We start from the raw sequence: 12,927 nt of genomic DNA on the forward strand, positions 1-12,927 counted from the left end.
TGCGCAGCGAGAGGTCATGGACAGCGATATGGCCTCCTTCTGCGAGGGTGTGATGACGCAGAAGGAGGAGGCGGAGCGGATCCGCGAGTGGATGGAAAATCCGGACCACCATGGGTAGCAGCCTATGTAGACCGTAGAGTCGCGGCAGATGTGGAGTGCGAGCTCCGGTTGATCCACAAGAGCTTGGTAAGCACGTGTGGGTGGTGATAGGGGGAGTCCATTGTGGATCTCACATGAGCAACCCTTCCAGTCGTGTGCCGTGTTTCCGGCTGAAAGGTAGCGGCGGACGTGTATGCTCATGGATGTAGCCTATGCCTCCATTACGCCGGATCCCGCCGCTGGGATGGACGTCCGCCAAGGCGATTGGTGCAAAAGCGTCTCGACAGAGTCGCCGATGGTGGCTGCCTCCGCGGTCGCTTCGTCCGAGAGAGCTGACGAGGCCCGCGCGAACGTGCAGAGGGAGGCCCAGTGATTAAGGAGCATCTTGACGTTGATATGCGACGTAGCTATGCTCCGGGCCAGGGTCCCTCCTTGAGGGTCGGTGATATTGGTGATCGCGTGAGGTTGCGGACATGCATTCCGCGTGTATCCGCGCGCGCCGCCGGGCACGCGAGCGGGACGTCGTCTTCGCAGAGGACGGGGTGACGTCGCAGAGGTGGCATAGCTGCAGGAGGGCTACCGCGGAGCGCGGAAAACCGTGCGGCTGGTGACAGCCGTCTTTAATACTAAAGTCCATTTCATATATATTGGCCGGTGAGTTCGGTTTCACAAGCAGCGCGCGAGGAGAAATCAGCCACCACTACCTGACGATCGTGGATTAGCAGTTGAAGGTGCTGGGCCCCTGGAGGGTATGCTGGAGTAACGGGAACGCTGCTCGGCTCCGCCTGAACGAAGCCGTGTGGCTGTTGTTTATTCTTAGCGTAGCAGTTGTGTGCGTTACGAAGATATGCGTAGCCGAATACGAAATAAATCTATCGAGAAAGAATTAATGTTCTGACCAATAAAGCTCCTGAATTTTTTCGGAGCTACAGCACACCTATTCTGATGTATTTATTTCTACGCTAAGAACTTGATTTGGCCTACACGTCAGGAGCTTGATGCTATCCCCACCACATCTGACTCGCTCTTGTTCTGCGAAAGCGGGAGCGAGATGGAACGAGAGTGTGTCAGAGGGACTGAAAGCAAGCGAGGAACGGTACAAGATAGATGACGCGTTGATACATACTTTGTCTCGCTTCGTTTTTCATACACCTGATACTCCGTCCTTTGCGTGCGCGCCGGGCATGAGCTTGTTTAGACTCGCTTTCATTCCATCTCGCTCTCGCCTTCGGCAAGAAAGAAGCGAGAAACGCCCACTCGGAATCGTGTCTCATTTATGTAGTTAAAGTGGTGGGGATGATTCGCTGCATGTGTGCGTACCTCACGGGCTCCGAATCCCTACCGCGCGACGAGCAAGCGTAGCGTGAGAGAGAGTGAGAACGTAGAGAAAGGAGCACCGAGGCAGGCAAGCGGTGTGGTGGGAGAATACCCCTCACGAAACTCACCGGCCAATATATATGAAATGGACTTTAGCCGTGCTGAACATAAATCTGGCAACAGAGCGGGAGTTCGGTTTTGGTAGAAACATAACCCTGACGATGTGGCTGTCCGCGGGTTTAATAAATGTTTATTTGTGCCATTAATGATATGGTGTAATGCAATAGGATATGTAATGTAGTACAGGTTTGTTACTTATTTTATTAATTAAGTTGATTTTTCTTCCACTTGCGTGTAGCACAGTTGCTTAGTAGAGGCTAGAGTTTTATCTCTTTCATTTTAGTTTTTTAAAGTAAGATTTTCTAAATTAACAATGCCACGGCGTTGCTGTGTTCTCGGTTGCAAGAGAAATTATGATAGCACTTTAAAATCAAACAATTATGTTTCCGTTTTTCTATCTCCAAAGAATGAAGAATTGCGAAAAAAATGGGTAGCTGCTATTCCGCGAAAACATTGGACACCTACAAAGTACTCTGCTGTTTGTAGTCTTCATTTTGGTGATAATGATATTCTTAGATATGAGCAAGTTGCATCTTCTAATGGAATACTTGAGAATATTTTACTTAGGTGTCCAAAGCTTATAGAGAATGCAGTACTTTCTATTTTTCCCAATTTACCAACTTATCCTTCAAAGCCTGTACTGCCACAAAGAAAAGATCCTGAACAGCGTAGAAAAGAAGTCATTCAAAATCATGAACATTTAGTTTAAGAATTTGAAGACTTAGATTTAATTGATTTTTTTTTAGATTTAATAAATAAGTATAAAGAGAAACCTGAAATTTCAGAATGTAGAAATATTCAATTAGCGAATTCTAGAATTTATTTTTATAAACTTGATTATGACAATGATCTTTTAGTACTTAATATTCAAATTGTAATTAATGACGAAATGAAATTACAAGTTTTTCATGAAGGTAATGAAATTTCATTCAACGATTTGAAGTGGGTATTGCCTGTTGACATGACATTGTCTAGGTGGTCTCAACTTCAAAATTTATTGGCACGATATAAATTGATGTACTTGTTAACGATGCTACTGTTATTGAAAAACATCTCGATAAATCATTGGATGAACTCAATAAGGCATATCTTATTGCAAAATCCATTGAATTTTTAAATGTTAAAAGTCTTAAAATAGTAACAAATCAAATAAAACAAATTAAAAACAAAAAATAGATTCAGTTCAGGAACTATTATTATGGTTTTTATGTTATATTCACAATCATCGGTCGCATATTACTTATTACGAAGTTTTTTTATTTTACCACATAAAAGGTACCTGCAACATCTCTCTTCAAATATGGATATTTCTTCTGAAAATAATGTTAAAAACGAGCGTTACTCTTTGAGAAACCGATAGGTCTGAGCGGTAGCAAGCTGGTGAGGTTAGGAACGATAAATGTGCATTTCAACACAGCACATATGAGTGAAAGTTCTGTGTATTTATTTCTTTGACACGCGTCAAAGGTCAAGCTTATTACATTGAGCGTTAGCTGAGGTGAGCAAATCGCGTCGCGAATATATTTATGAGCGCAATGAGATTGATCGCACGTGCACCAACACGTGCGTCACTCGCGGCGATCCACAATCGATACGAATGTTCAAAAATGCACGTGAGCTTGAGAGAATGAATTCACTGGTGATGAATAATCATACACTGCAGCTAAGTGAGCCTTTTGAGCATTGACAGATTTACTAGTTGAGAAATAACACGGATCGTATTCGATTCGTCTATAACTTCACGCCACGTGAACAAGAGTGAGAATTCAAGATGGTGATCGTTTCCGTTACGCGTCGTCTCGAACATTCTCGACAATCGATCGACGTGGAGGTCTGTGATTGGGTGATCGATTGACGTAGTGAGATCTGAGTGGTTCATCGATTGTGGATCAGCCGTGAGTTCCTCTGCCCAGGAGGTGCTGCGGTGAGAGAGATTGTGGCGGTGTGCGGAACTAGATGATTCCCAAACAATTGCCACAGGGGACTGCCATTCTCATTTGCGACTTTGGAACAGTGTTTCAACTGCCACCTAGGCAGTTCCAACTTTTTCGAACTATAATTCAATATGGCTGTGACCACGTGTTCATGATTCATCTGTAAAGGCTGGAACAGACAGACACATCAATCCTATCAACAATCCTATCGAAAAATAAGTTTTATAAAATCAGTTTGACAGTAACATGTATATAGTTGAATATATATTTTTAATGTAGTATATATCATAGCTCTATAAAAAACATAATTTAAAAAGATATTCTACATATACTACATTAAAAATATATATTCAACTATATACATACCTGTTAATGTCAAACTGATTTTATAAAATTTATTTTCGATAGTATTGTTGATAGGACGTCTGTCTGTTCCAGCCTTTAGAGATGAATCATAAACACGTGATCACGGCCATATTGAATGTTAGTTCGAAACAGTTGGAACTGCCTAGGTGGCAGTTAAAACACTCCAAAATCGCAAATAAGAGTGGTAGCCGCCTGCAATTACTTTTACAATATTTCTTCAACTTTAACCTCTTGAGAAAAAAGTAGTAATTTTATTAATCGATGAAATTTATGTAACTGCATAATTAGATTATAAAGCAAAAAGAGTCGCAGGTTATGCTTCGAATTCCAATGAATTAGCAAGAACCATTTTAGCTTTCATGATACGTTCTGCTTTTGAAAATTTTTCAGAAATTGTCAAATTATTACCGGTTTACAATATTATGGATGAGCAAATGGTATTGAGCAATTGCAAAGATAATCATATAGCACAGCGTGACAAAGAGAGCAAACGCAACGCATCAAAACCGAGTGGGAACTTCAAAGCAATGCCGCAGACGTCTCGGAGACTCAGAATGTCGCAGGCGGAGTCACGCGATGCTAGCGGAGTACTCGCCTTGCCCCTGTCTTGTCTCACGCACAAACTTTCCTGCTCTAAATAGTACATATATGTACTTCAACCCTTTACTATCTGTAATTGTTTTTAAAATGTATACCAACTGATACGAATTCAATTATAGACACACTATAAGCAAGTATACACAGCATATCTCGGAAGAAGATGGTTTCTTCGAAGGTGGTGTTTCAGAGGTAAACTGCAGCAAATGAGATCCTGTAAGCATGGCGTTAAAACAAATATGTAATGAAATAAATAGATAGGTACTATCTAAAGCAGCCTTGGGAATTAAGTGAATGCGGCGGCCGATTTTCTGAAGCAACGCCTCCTTTCTCCCGCCGCGCGTCTTGGCCTTCGCGGCGGCCTGGATGCTTGGAGCGCCTCAGGCCCGTACCATATGAACCGCGCGTGGCGCATTGGGACAACATTGTATCAATAGGTTTCCACATCGTCCCAGAGAGCACGATTTTCGATGCGTTTTTGTTATGTCAACGCGCCACGCGCAGTTCACGTGGTACGGGCCTGAGGCGCTCCAAGCACCTAGGCTGCCACGGGAGCCCTGAAAAGTTGCCTCTGAAAGTCGGCCGTCGCGTTCACTTCATTCCTAAGCCTGATCTAAAGTATCCAAATCTTCGTTCGAAATAATAATAATGTTTGGTAATTCCTCCTCACCGATTTTGACGACCTTGAAATATGTTGTTCAGGTCATCATTCTGAACAACTTTTCCCTATACAGTATACATGTTACCGCCGCTCGGCCCTAGTTCCCGAGATATTTGCGAAAAATTTCTGATGATTTATTCCGACACAATGCATTCCACTTTTCAATTTGTCCCGAGTATTAGTATAGGTTGAGGCTAGATTAGTGCGGGGGGCGCCCACCCGCTCGCGTAAAGGATGGTAGTAAACCGACGTGAATCGGGGTGTTGACAGGAGCTCGTACACACCCAACAGATGCTTCCGAAACTAGAGCTGTGCAAGTACCCGAAAAAAGCAAGCCGAGCCTAACTCGGCTTGAACTACCGAGCCGAGCCGAGTGCCCGAAAGAACCGAGCGACTTGAAAGAACCGGGCTGCTTGGATAGAACCAAGTAGCTTGAATTTTTCAAGCGGCCCGAAGGAACCGGGCGGCTCGAACAGAACCAAGCGGATTGAATTATTTCAAGCGGACCGAAAGAACCGAGCGGGCCGAAAGAACCGAGGCGGCCCGAATGTATGTCTTGTACATTGTATGTCGGGCAGATAGGTTAGGAAATAGGAGAGGTATACCAAACCCAATTATAATATAGACTGCGAAAGTTTATGTAAATGCATATTTTGATAGGAATGGCTTAAACAAGTGGGACTTGGACAGAACTATGTTTCATCATTAAGAGGATATTAAAAATATATGTTTGATATTGCACATTCTGCATATTTTTCATATTTTTTGCATATACGGAATTTTTTTACAAATTAGCTTGCTGAACCTCAACTTTAAAATTTAATAATTTTATATGTTAAAAAGTTTAATAGCTTTAAAATAAGCATGCAATACAATGCAAACGATCGCGCGAGTTCTTCGCTTTTTTATCAAAGACATTTTACTTGCACGATGCCAGAGATGCAGTTGACGTAGCGTGGCGCGTCTCACTGAACGCCCGGCGGACATGCCACGCTCCACGCGAAATCTTGCAAATTTGGAGCGGAAGCTCCAAACCTGCGGATCTGGCGCGCGCGTTTAGAGTGTTGCGCTTTGAACATCACGCTCCAGGAGCGTACCACAAGCACGCGTTCCAGCGCGGCACATCGGAGCGACGCGCCAAGCCGGAAGGTTTGGAGTGGCTGTGTAAATTCGTGTCCACACACTCTGAACATAGGATTCACTAGAATAATATTGATGTGTAGACATCCTGGACATGGATCGCAAACGATTAACATGTGGCTGATTTTACGTCTTAACTATATGGTTAAGTTGATACACCAATAAAGTCGTGTTTAGATCGTGATTAGCCGGCGAGTTCTGTAAGGGGTATTCTCCCACCACACCGCTTGCCTACCTCGGTGTTACTTTTATCTACGTTCTGATTCTCTCTCGGGCTACGCCTGGTTAGCGCGTATTGGGGATTGATGTCCGTGAGGTACGAATACGCAGTGAAGCCTCCCCACCACTTTGAGTACAGTATTTCCTCGTTGAGGGCTCGCTGGTCGGGACCGGTGATGAGCCCGTATCGTGAACAGAGCTCTTATTCCGAGCGATCGTTTCTCGCTTCTTTCTGGCCGAAAGGGGGAACGAGATGGAACACTGCGTGCACGACGGGCGCGAGCGTTCAGATGGAATCATGACTGTTCGACGCATGCGCGCCACGGTCAGATAGCCAGGCACGGCACAAGCCTTTTTTGCGCCCTAGGCGAACTTGTCCAATTGCGCCCTTTATTATAATACATTTATTTGAGATTATTGATGACCTTACTCCGAGTTTTTATTCGTAGTTTAACAGTTGCAGTACAATTTGTAGTATTTCATTTAAAAGTTTATTTTCAAGAATGCCAACAATGAAAAGACCATTTTGCGCCCCTTGTCAACCTTACGCCCTAGGCAGTTGCCTAATTTTTCAGAGTAAACTCATAAATAATCTCAAATAAATGTATTATAATAAAGGGCACAATTTGACAAGTTCGCCTAGAGCGCAAAAAAGACTTGAGCCGGGCCTGCGTCAAGATTTTGCGAAAACGGTTTTTGTGTTCACGGTAAGCGCTCGCGACCATCGCGCACACAAAGGACGGAGTGTCAGGCGTTTGAAACACGGAGCGAGACAAAATATCAACGCGTCGTCTGTCTCATACCGTCCTCGCTCGCTTTCAGTGTCTCTCACTCGCTCTCGCCTTCGCCGGACAAGAGTGAGACAGAAGTGGTGGGAATAGCGAAAAGCCCACAACGTGTACACCGAGTCCTCAACGAGACAATCTTGCCGAGGGCAAGACCGAGATGGAATGAAAGCGGGTCTAAACGCTCATGCCCGTCGCGCACGCAAAGGACGGAATATCATATGTATGAAAAACGGAGCGAGGCAAAGTATGTATCAACGCGTCATCTGTCTCGTACCGTTCCTTGCTTGCTTTCAGTCCCTCTGACACGCTCTCGTTCCATCTCGCTCTCGCCTTCGCAAAACAAGAGCGAGTCAGAAGTGGTGGGGATAGCACCAAGCTCCTGACGTGTAGGCCAAACCGAGTTCTTAGCGTAGAAATACATACATCAGAATAGGTGTGCGTGAGGTCCGAAAAAATTCAGGAGTTTTATTGGTCAGAACATTGATTCTTTCTCGATAGCTTCAACTGGTATTGGTCTGCGCACAGCTTCGTAACGCACACAACTATTACGCTATGAATAAACAACAGCCACACGGCTACGTTCAGGCGGAGCCGAGCGGCGTTCCCGTTATCCCACCATACCCTGCGAGGGCCACGCAACTCTAACTGCGAATCCACGTTCGTCAGGTAGTGGTGGCTGATCGTCCTTGAGCGCTGCTCGTGAAAACGAATCCAACTGCCAATATATCTGAACTCGACTTTAGGTGTACGTATTTGACAATACATAATAGTTAAAGTTATATGGTGATTACCGCGTAGCCGTAACACGACCTTAGATAGACATCAATTCGCGTATGTGTTTGAATTAAGTAACTTAAAGTTCAGTTATTATGCAGTGTAATAATGGTATCTGTACTTTATAGATAGATAGATAGATTTAATTTACATAACCCTTCCTCTCTGGTGTTCCGGGTCGTCCTTGCTTATAATTCCCTTTACCCTTACCTCACCTCACATTAACTTAGCCTATCTTAACCTATCATAATTAGACTATATTTATCCTTTACGTAACCTCGCCACCGCTTCGCCACCGCTTCGCCACCGCTTCGCCACCGGTTTCCCACCGTCTCGTCATCGGCAAACTCGCTTACTTTTTTTTTCTCCGTCCCTCTTTGTTTTTACATTTACATTTCTTTCCTTCCTTGTTCTCTTTCCCTCATTGTCTCCTTTCCCTTTTGCATCCTCTTAAACATTCCTTCCATCTCTCCCGTTCTCCGTCACTTCCATTCTGTCACCTGTTACCATACATCCCCACCCCGCCTTCCCTGCCCGCCATTCCCCTTCTTTCCACCACCTTTCTTAACTGATCCATTTTCCTTCTCGCAACCCTACTTTCCACAATATTGCTCTAACCCTTTCCTGCCCCTCTTCTCTCCCTCCATCTTCACATTTCTCCAAAACGTGCCCCCATCCATATATCCTATTGACGTGTTTCCCCTCCTCTAACCAGTATCTTTCCCCTCTCATCTTATTTCCCTTCTTGTATCTCGCCACCCTAATCATCTGCTTCTCCTTCCCTTATTTTAGCAAGTACCTTGGCACCCCTCCTGCTTCCCGTTCTCACCACCCTATACCACCTGTTATACGTCCCTTCCCTTAACCTACTCTCTTTTTCCCGGGCCTGTACTTCCTTGTCCCTTTGCTTCAATTCCAACCTCAAATCTCACGCTTCCGCTTCCCTCCTCTGTACCTCCTCCGGTACATAACTCCTCTTATCAAAGAACTTTCTTCTTTCCTCCACCCGCTGTATCCCAATAACTCTCTCCTTTCCTCCTATTTCCTCTAAACACCTTCGCGCTATTGCCCCGGCTTTCCCACTTCTCACACTCCTCTTCATTCCTAGCAGTCTTCCTCCTGCATTACTTTTCATCCTCTTTCTCTTTGTCCCTCACCAAAATACCCCGGGGCAATCTGAACTTAATAATAATCCGTGATATATTATGTAGCATATACCTATTCTCTTTAGATTCAGGATCACCCATCTTAAGCCGGATTCAGACCTGAATGCGTATACCAGCAATGTCCAGGTGGGCGGTCCGAGGACGCTAGCATCCATAGCGACTTCTACGTGCGGCGTGGAAGGGGGTGCTCGAAGCCAACGAAGCGGCGGGCATGCCACAGATAGGGAAAGCTCTAAGGGTGTGCCCTTAGGCCCTAAAGGTGAAGTTCCACGGCGCGTGCTCGGCGAGTCGGCTCGGCTCGCCCAGGTTCGGCGAGACGGCTTGGTAAGCGCGACTCGGCAAGGCACGCGCCGTGGAATTTCACCTTAAGGATACGAGCCTACACGCACATTACTAGAGTTTTCCCTATCCGTTGCATGTCCGCCGCTTCGTTGGCTTCGATCACCCCCTTCCGCGCAACACGTAGAAGACGCTATGGATGGACTTCGCTGGCGTATACGCTTAGCAGGCTGAGCGCGCACGAATGACGCATGCGGAGGGGTCGAAAGTGCCATGTGTCTTTCGTCACCAACTCGTGTTCTTAGCTTAGCACACTCCGCAGACATAAAGATGGCATCAAAGGTATTGAAATTCAAGCGAGTGTTTATACTAGAGAGATAAGGGATCCGTGTTTAATTTGAAGAAAGGACGACGCAGGCGGAACCACGCGCCGTCAGCGGACTACCCCTTGTCTTCTTGCGTCCCTCCACGAAGCGTATTGCCGTTCCCCGCGAATAATCTCGTGTGACTTTTTAATATAACAGCGAGTCGTGAAGAAAAGAAAGAAAAATTATTCATTAAAATAGAGCTTTAAAGTCTATCATATAGTAAATGCATTATATTGTTAAAAATGTAATTTTTTATTTTTCATTAACTGTTTATGACAATATTAGTAATGGGTTAAATTCATTCACATAGATCCATCCTTCATGATTAAAAAAAAGACGTAAGTTCATGCCTTCAATAATTTAGGTCATTAAAATTCATTTCTGAAGGCGGGTTTCGTAAAAGTCACCAAAAGCAGGGAACTTCGAAGATTTGTATTTTTTAAACAATTTCGAAACTAGAAATTGAGTACTTGGCCCTTCCTAATTTCATATGGATTACACTTTATTTCAATATCATGAAAATTTGGGACATCGAGGATTTGAGAAATGTATCTCATTTGCTTCTATTATCCACGCTGAGCGAAATGCACTCCAAACTTCCTTTGATGTATGGAAGAAAACCGACAACGGTCGGCTCAGCCCATGTGCCTTCGTCGGCATTCGCGAGTCGGGCAGTATGCAGCGCCACGAATGACACGTCCACACTACTTAGCATATGCGTTCACGCTCACCCTTTCTGACGTAGAAGCATGCGGTCCTGGCTACTTTCACCCGTCCACATCAGAATATCCGTGCGCGTTCATTCTTGCTCAACGTATACTCATTCAGGTCTGGATCCGGCTTAATGCCGGATATATATACGAAAAGAACGAAAAGACTTATCTAATTAAGAATATGAGATCAGATTGTCAAACATTAAAACAGCACAACCAATATGATGGTTTGGCAAAGAGAAAGGACATTGTTAAGTCGCAGAGGGAATTACTGACCTACGAGCTTACAGCGTATGCTATACACCGTTGGATAGATCTCGCCAAGACGAATCGATTGATACCATTTTTAAACATCAAAAGGGATCACCTCGAAAAATGACTTCAAATTTCGAGATTTTGCGATTTTGAACAAAAGAAACCGGTAGTAAAATCCCCACCGGCCCGACGGACCTCGGATAGGCACCTATGGAAAAACCAAGGGATGTAAGCGATACTCTAGCAGGTTGGGTGGTAAATGTGCCTCATGACCTTAATTTCAGGGCCGTGTTGGACCTGCGCTTTGCCTTATGGGCCCCTTTCCTAATGTCCAGTACGAAATCACCAATGCATTAGTGGCTCATGGGGCAATCGCAGGCCCAACAAGGCCCTGAAATATAGGTTATGGGGCACATTTGCCGCCCCAACCGGCTAGAGTATCGCTTACATTCGTCGGTTTTTCCTTAGGTCCCTATCCGAGGTCCGTCGGGCCAGTTGGGATTTTACTACCGGTTTCTTTTGTTCAAACCCGCAAAATCTTGAACTTTGAGAACATTTTTCGAGGTGATCCCATCTGATTTCGAAGTTAAAAATAGTATCAATCGATTCGTCTTGGCGAGATCTTTACAACGGTATGTAGCATACGCTATAGGCTCGTAGGTCAGTAATCCCCTCTGCGACTTAACATTGTCCTTTCAAAACTGAGGAAGAAGTAACCATCTACTTTATTTTATTTCCGTCTGTTGGTTTTGTACTCTTCTAAAATCCGACCCATGCAAGGGCCTGTGCATGCCGGGCCGTCGCGTTGGTATCGGATCAGTCATTTCGAATTTTGTAAATCTGACAGTGGTTTCGTAACTAGCTACTCAAGGAACCCTTACGTGTAAATTTTCAAAATTTTAGTCCGCCATGTTGCATCCGCCATTTTAAATTTTAAAAATCTGGCGTCGGATACGTGATCAAGGACCTCAAAAACCCCGAGTAATTATTTCCTAATCATATCGGGTAACTCACAGTCCCTTGGAACTAGATCTTGGGTACATAGCCGCTGTATTGAATTCGTCAATTCTCACTTCAGATTCGTAATCAGCGACTCGTGTCGATTCGTAATCACTTCACTTTCATGCCGTTCGAGTCATTTTCGGATTTTTAATAATACTATTACGAAATTATCTCCCAATTTCGCAGGTTGTATCCGCCATATTGAATTTTTGAAAATGCCAACTTGCTTTCGAAAGAACATGTATAGATAAACAATTAAAGCCCTCACACGTTTGTCTACGTTTCGTCAAATTTTTGACTCGTAGGTGATCCGGTTGACGTAGAAATACCGTAAACAGGGGGAACATTGGCAGGTTTTTGAAACATTCTGTTATATAATTTAAAAATTAACATGTTTACATTTGCTTTAAGTATCCTATCATAACATTGCATCTTTTGTGATTGTACTACAAGCAGAGTTCGGAGGGAGTCGGCTCTCATGCTGGACGGGGAAACACCTACAGGAGTGGTGGTTATATTTGCATGACTGACGCAGGCGCAGTTCATGCACACATAACCACCGCTCCTGTAGGTGTTTTCCCCTCCATCATTGGAACCGACTCCCTCCGAACTCTGACTATAAATGTCAAAATGCATACAATTTTTGCCCTTTTCCTTCTTTAATACATGTTAAAAACGTTAGTGTACCGGGGTAATATTGACACATCATATAGATAACATTAACGGGTTAAGTTTTACTAATCTGAAGTCAGTAAGATACATTGGCACTTAAATTTGTTTATTTTATTTTATTTTTACATCTTAACTAAAATCTACTCGTAATATTAGCACATCATATAAATAGCATTAACAGGTTAAGTTTTACTAATCTGACGTAAAACAATGTAATCCCGTGCTGCCAATGTTCCCCCAGTTTACGGTATATATCCTATTTTAAATAATTGTAAACGTTCACAACAAAATTCATTTTTTATGTTTCACGGAAGCTGTTTTTATGATAAATCGAGTATGTTTGGCTCATTTTTTCGCTTGTGTCGTAAACCATACATACTGTCACTCATTTTTCGAGTGATAATATGTGTTTGCGACGTTAATAAATTTCTCGGTTGTTTGACGGGATTCCGAGTAG

At 43.9% G+C, this 12,927-nt stretch overlaps 1 protein-coding gene and 1 pseudogene across 3 annotated transcripts in view; one reads left to right on the plus strand and one right to left on the minus strand.

Moving 5' to 3' along the window:
* Nucleotides 1-12,927, minus strand: part of LOC143378509 (lachesin) — a 351,722-nt gene that overhangs the window by 259,138 nt on the left and 79,657 nt on the right. The gene's annotated exons all lie outside the window — the stretch shown is intronic.
* On the plus strand, nt 1,729-2,653 carry LOC143366373 (uncharacterized; annotated as a pseudogene).

This window comes from Andrena cerasifolii, chromosome 2, assembly GCF_050908995.1.
Source record: "Andrena cerasifolii isolate SP2316 chromosome 2, iyAndCera1_principal, whole genome shotgun sequence".
In the NCBI taxonomy this organism is placed as follows: domain Eukaryota; kingdom Metazoa; phylum Arthropoda; class Insecta; order Hymenoptera; family Andrenidae; genus Andrena; species Andrena cerasifolii.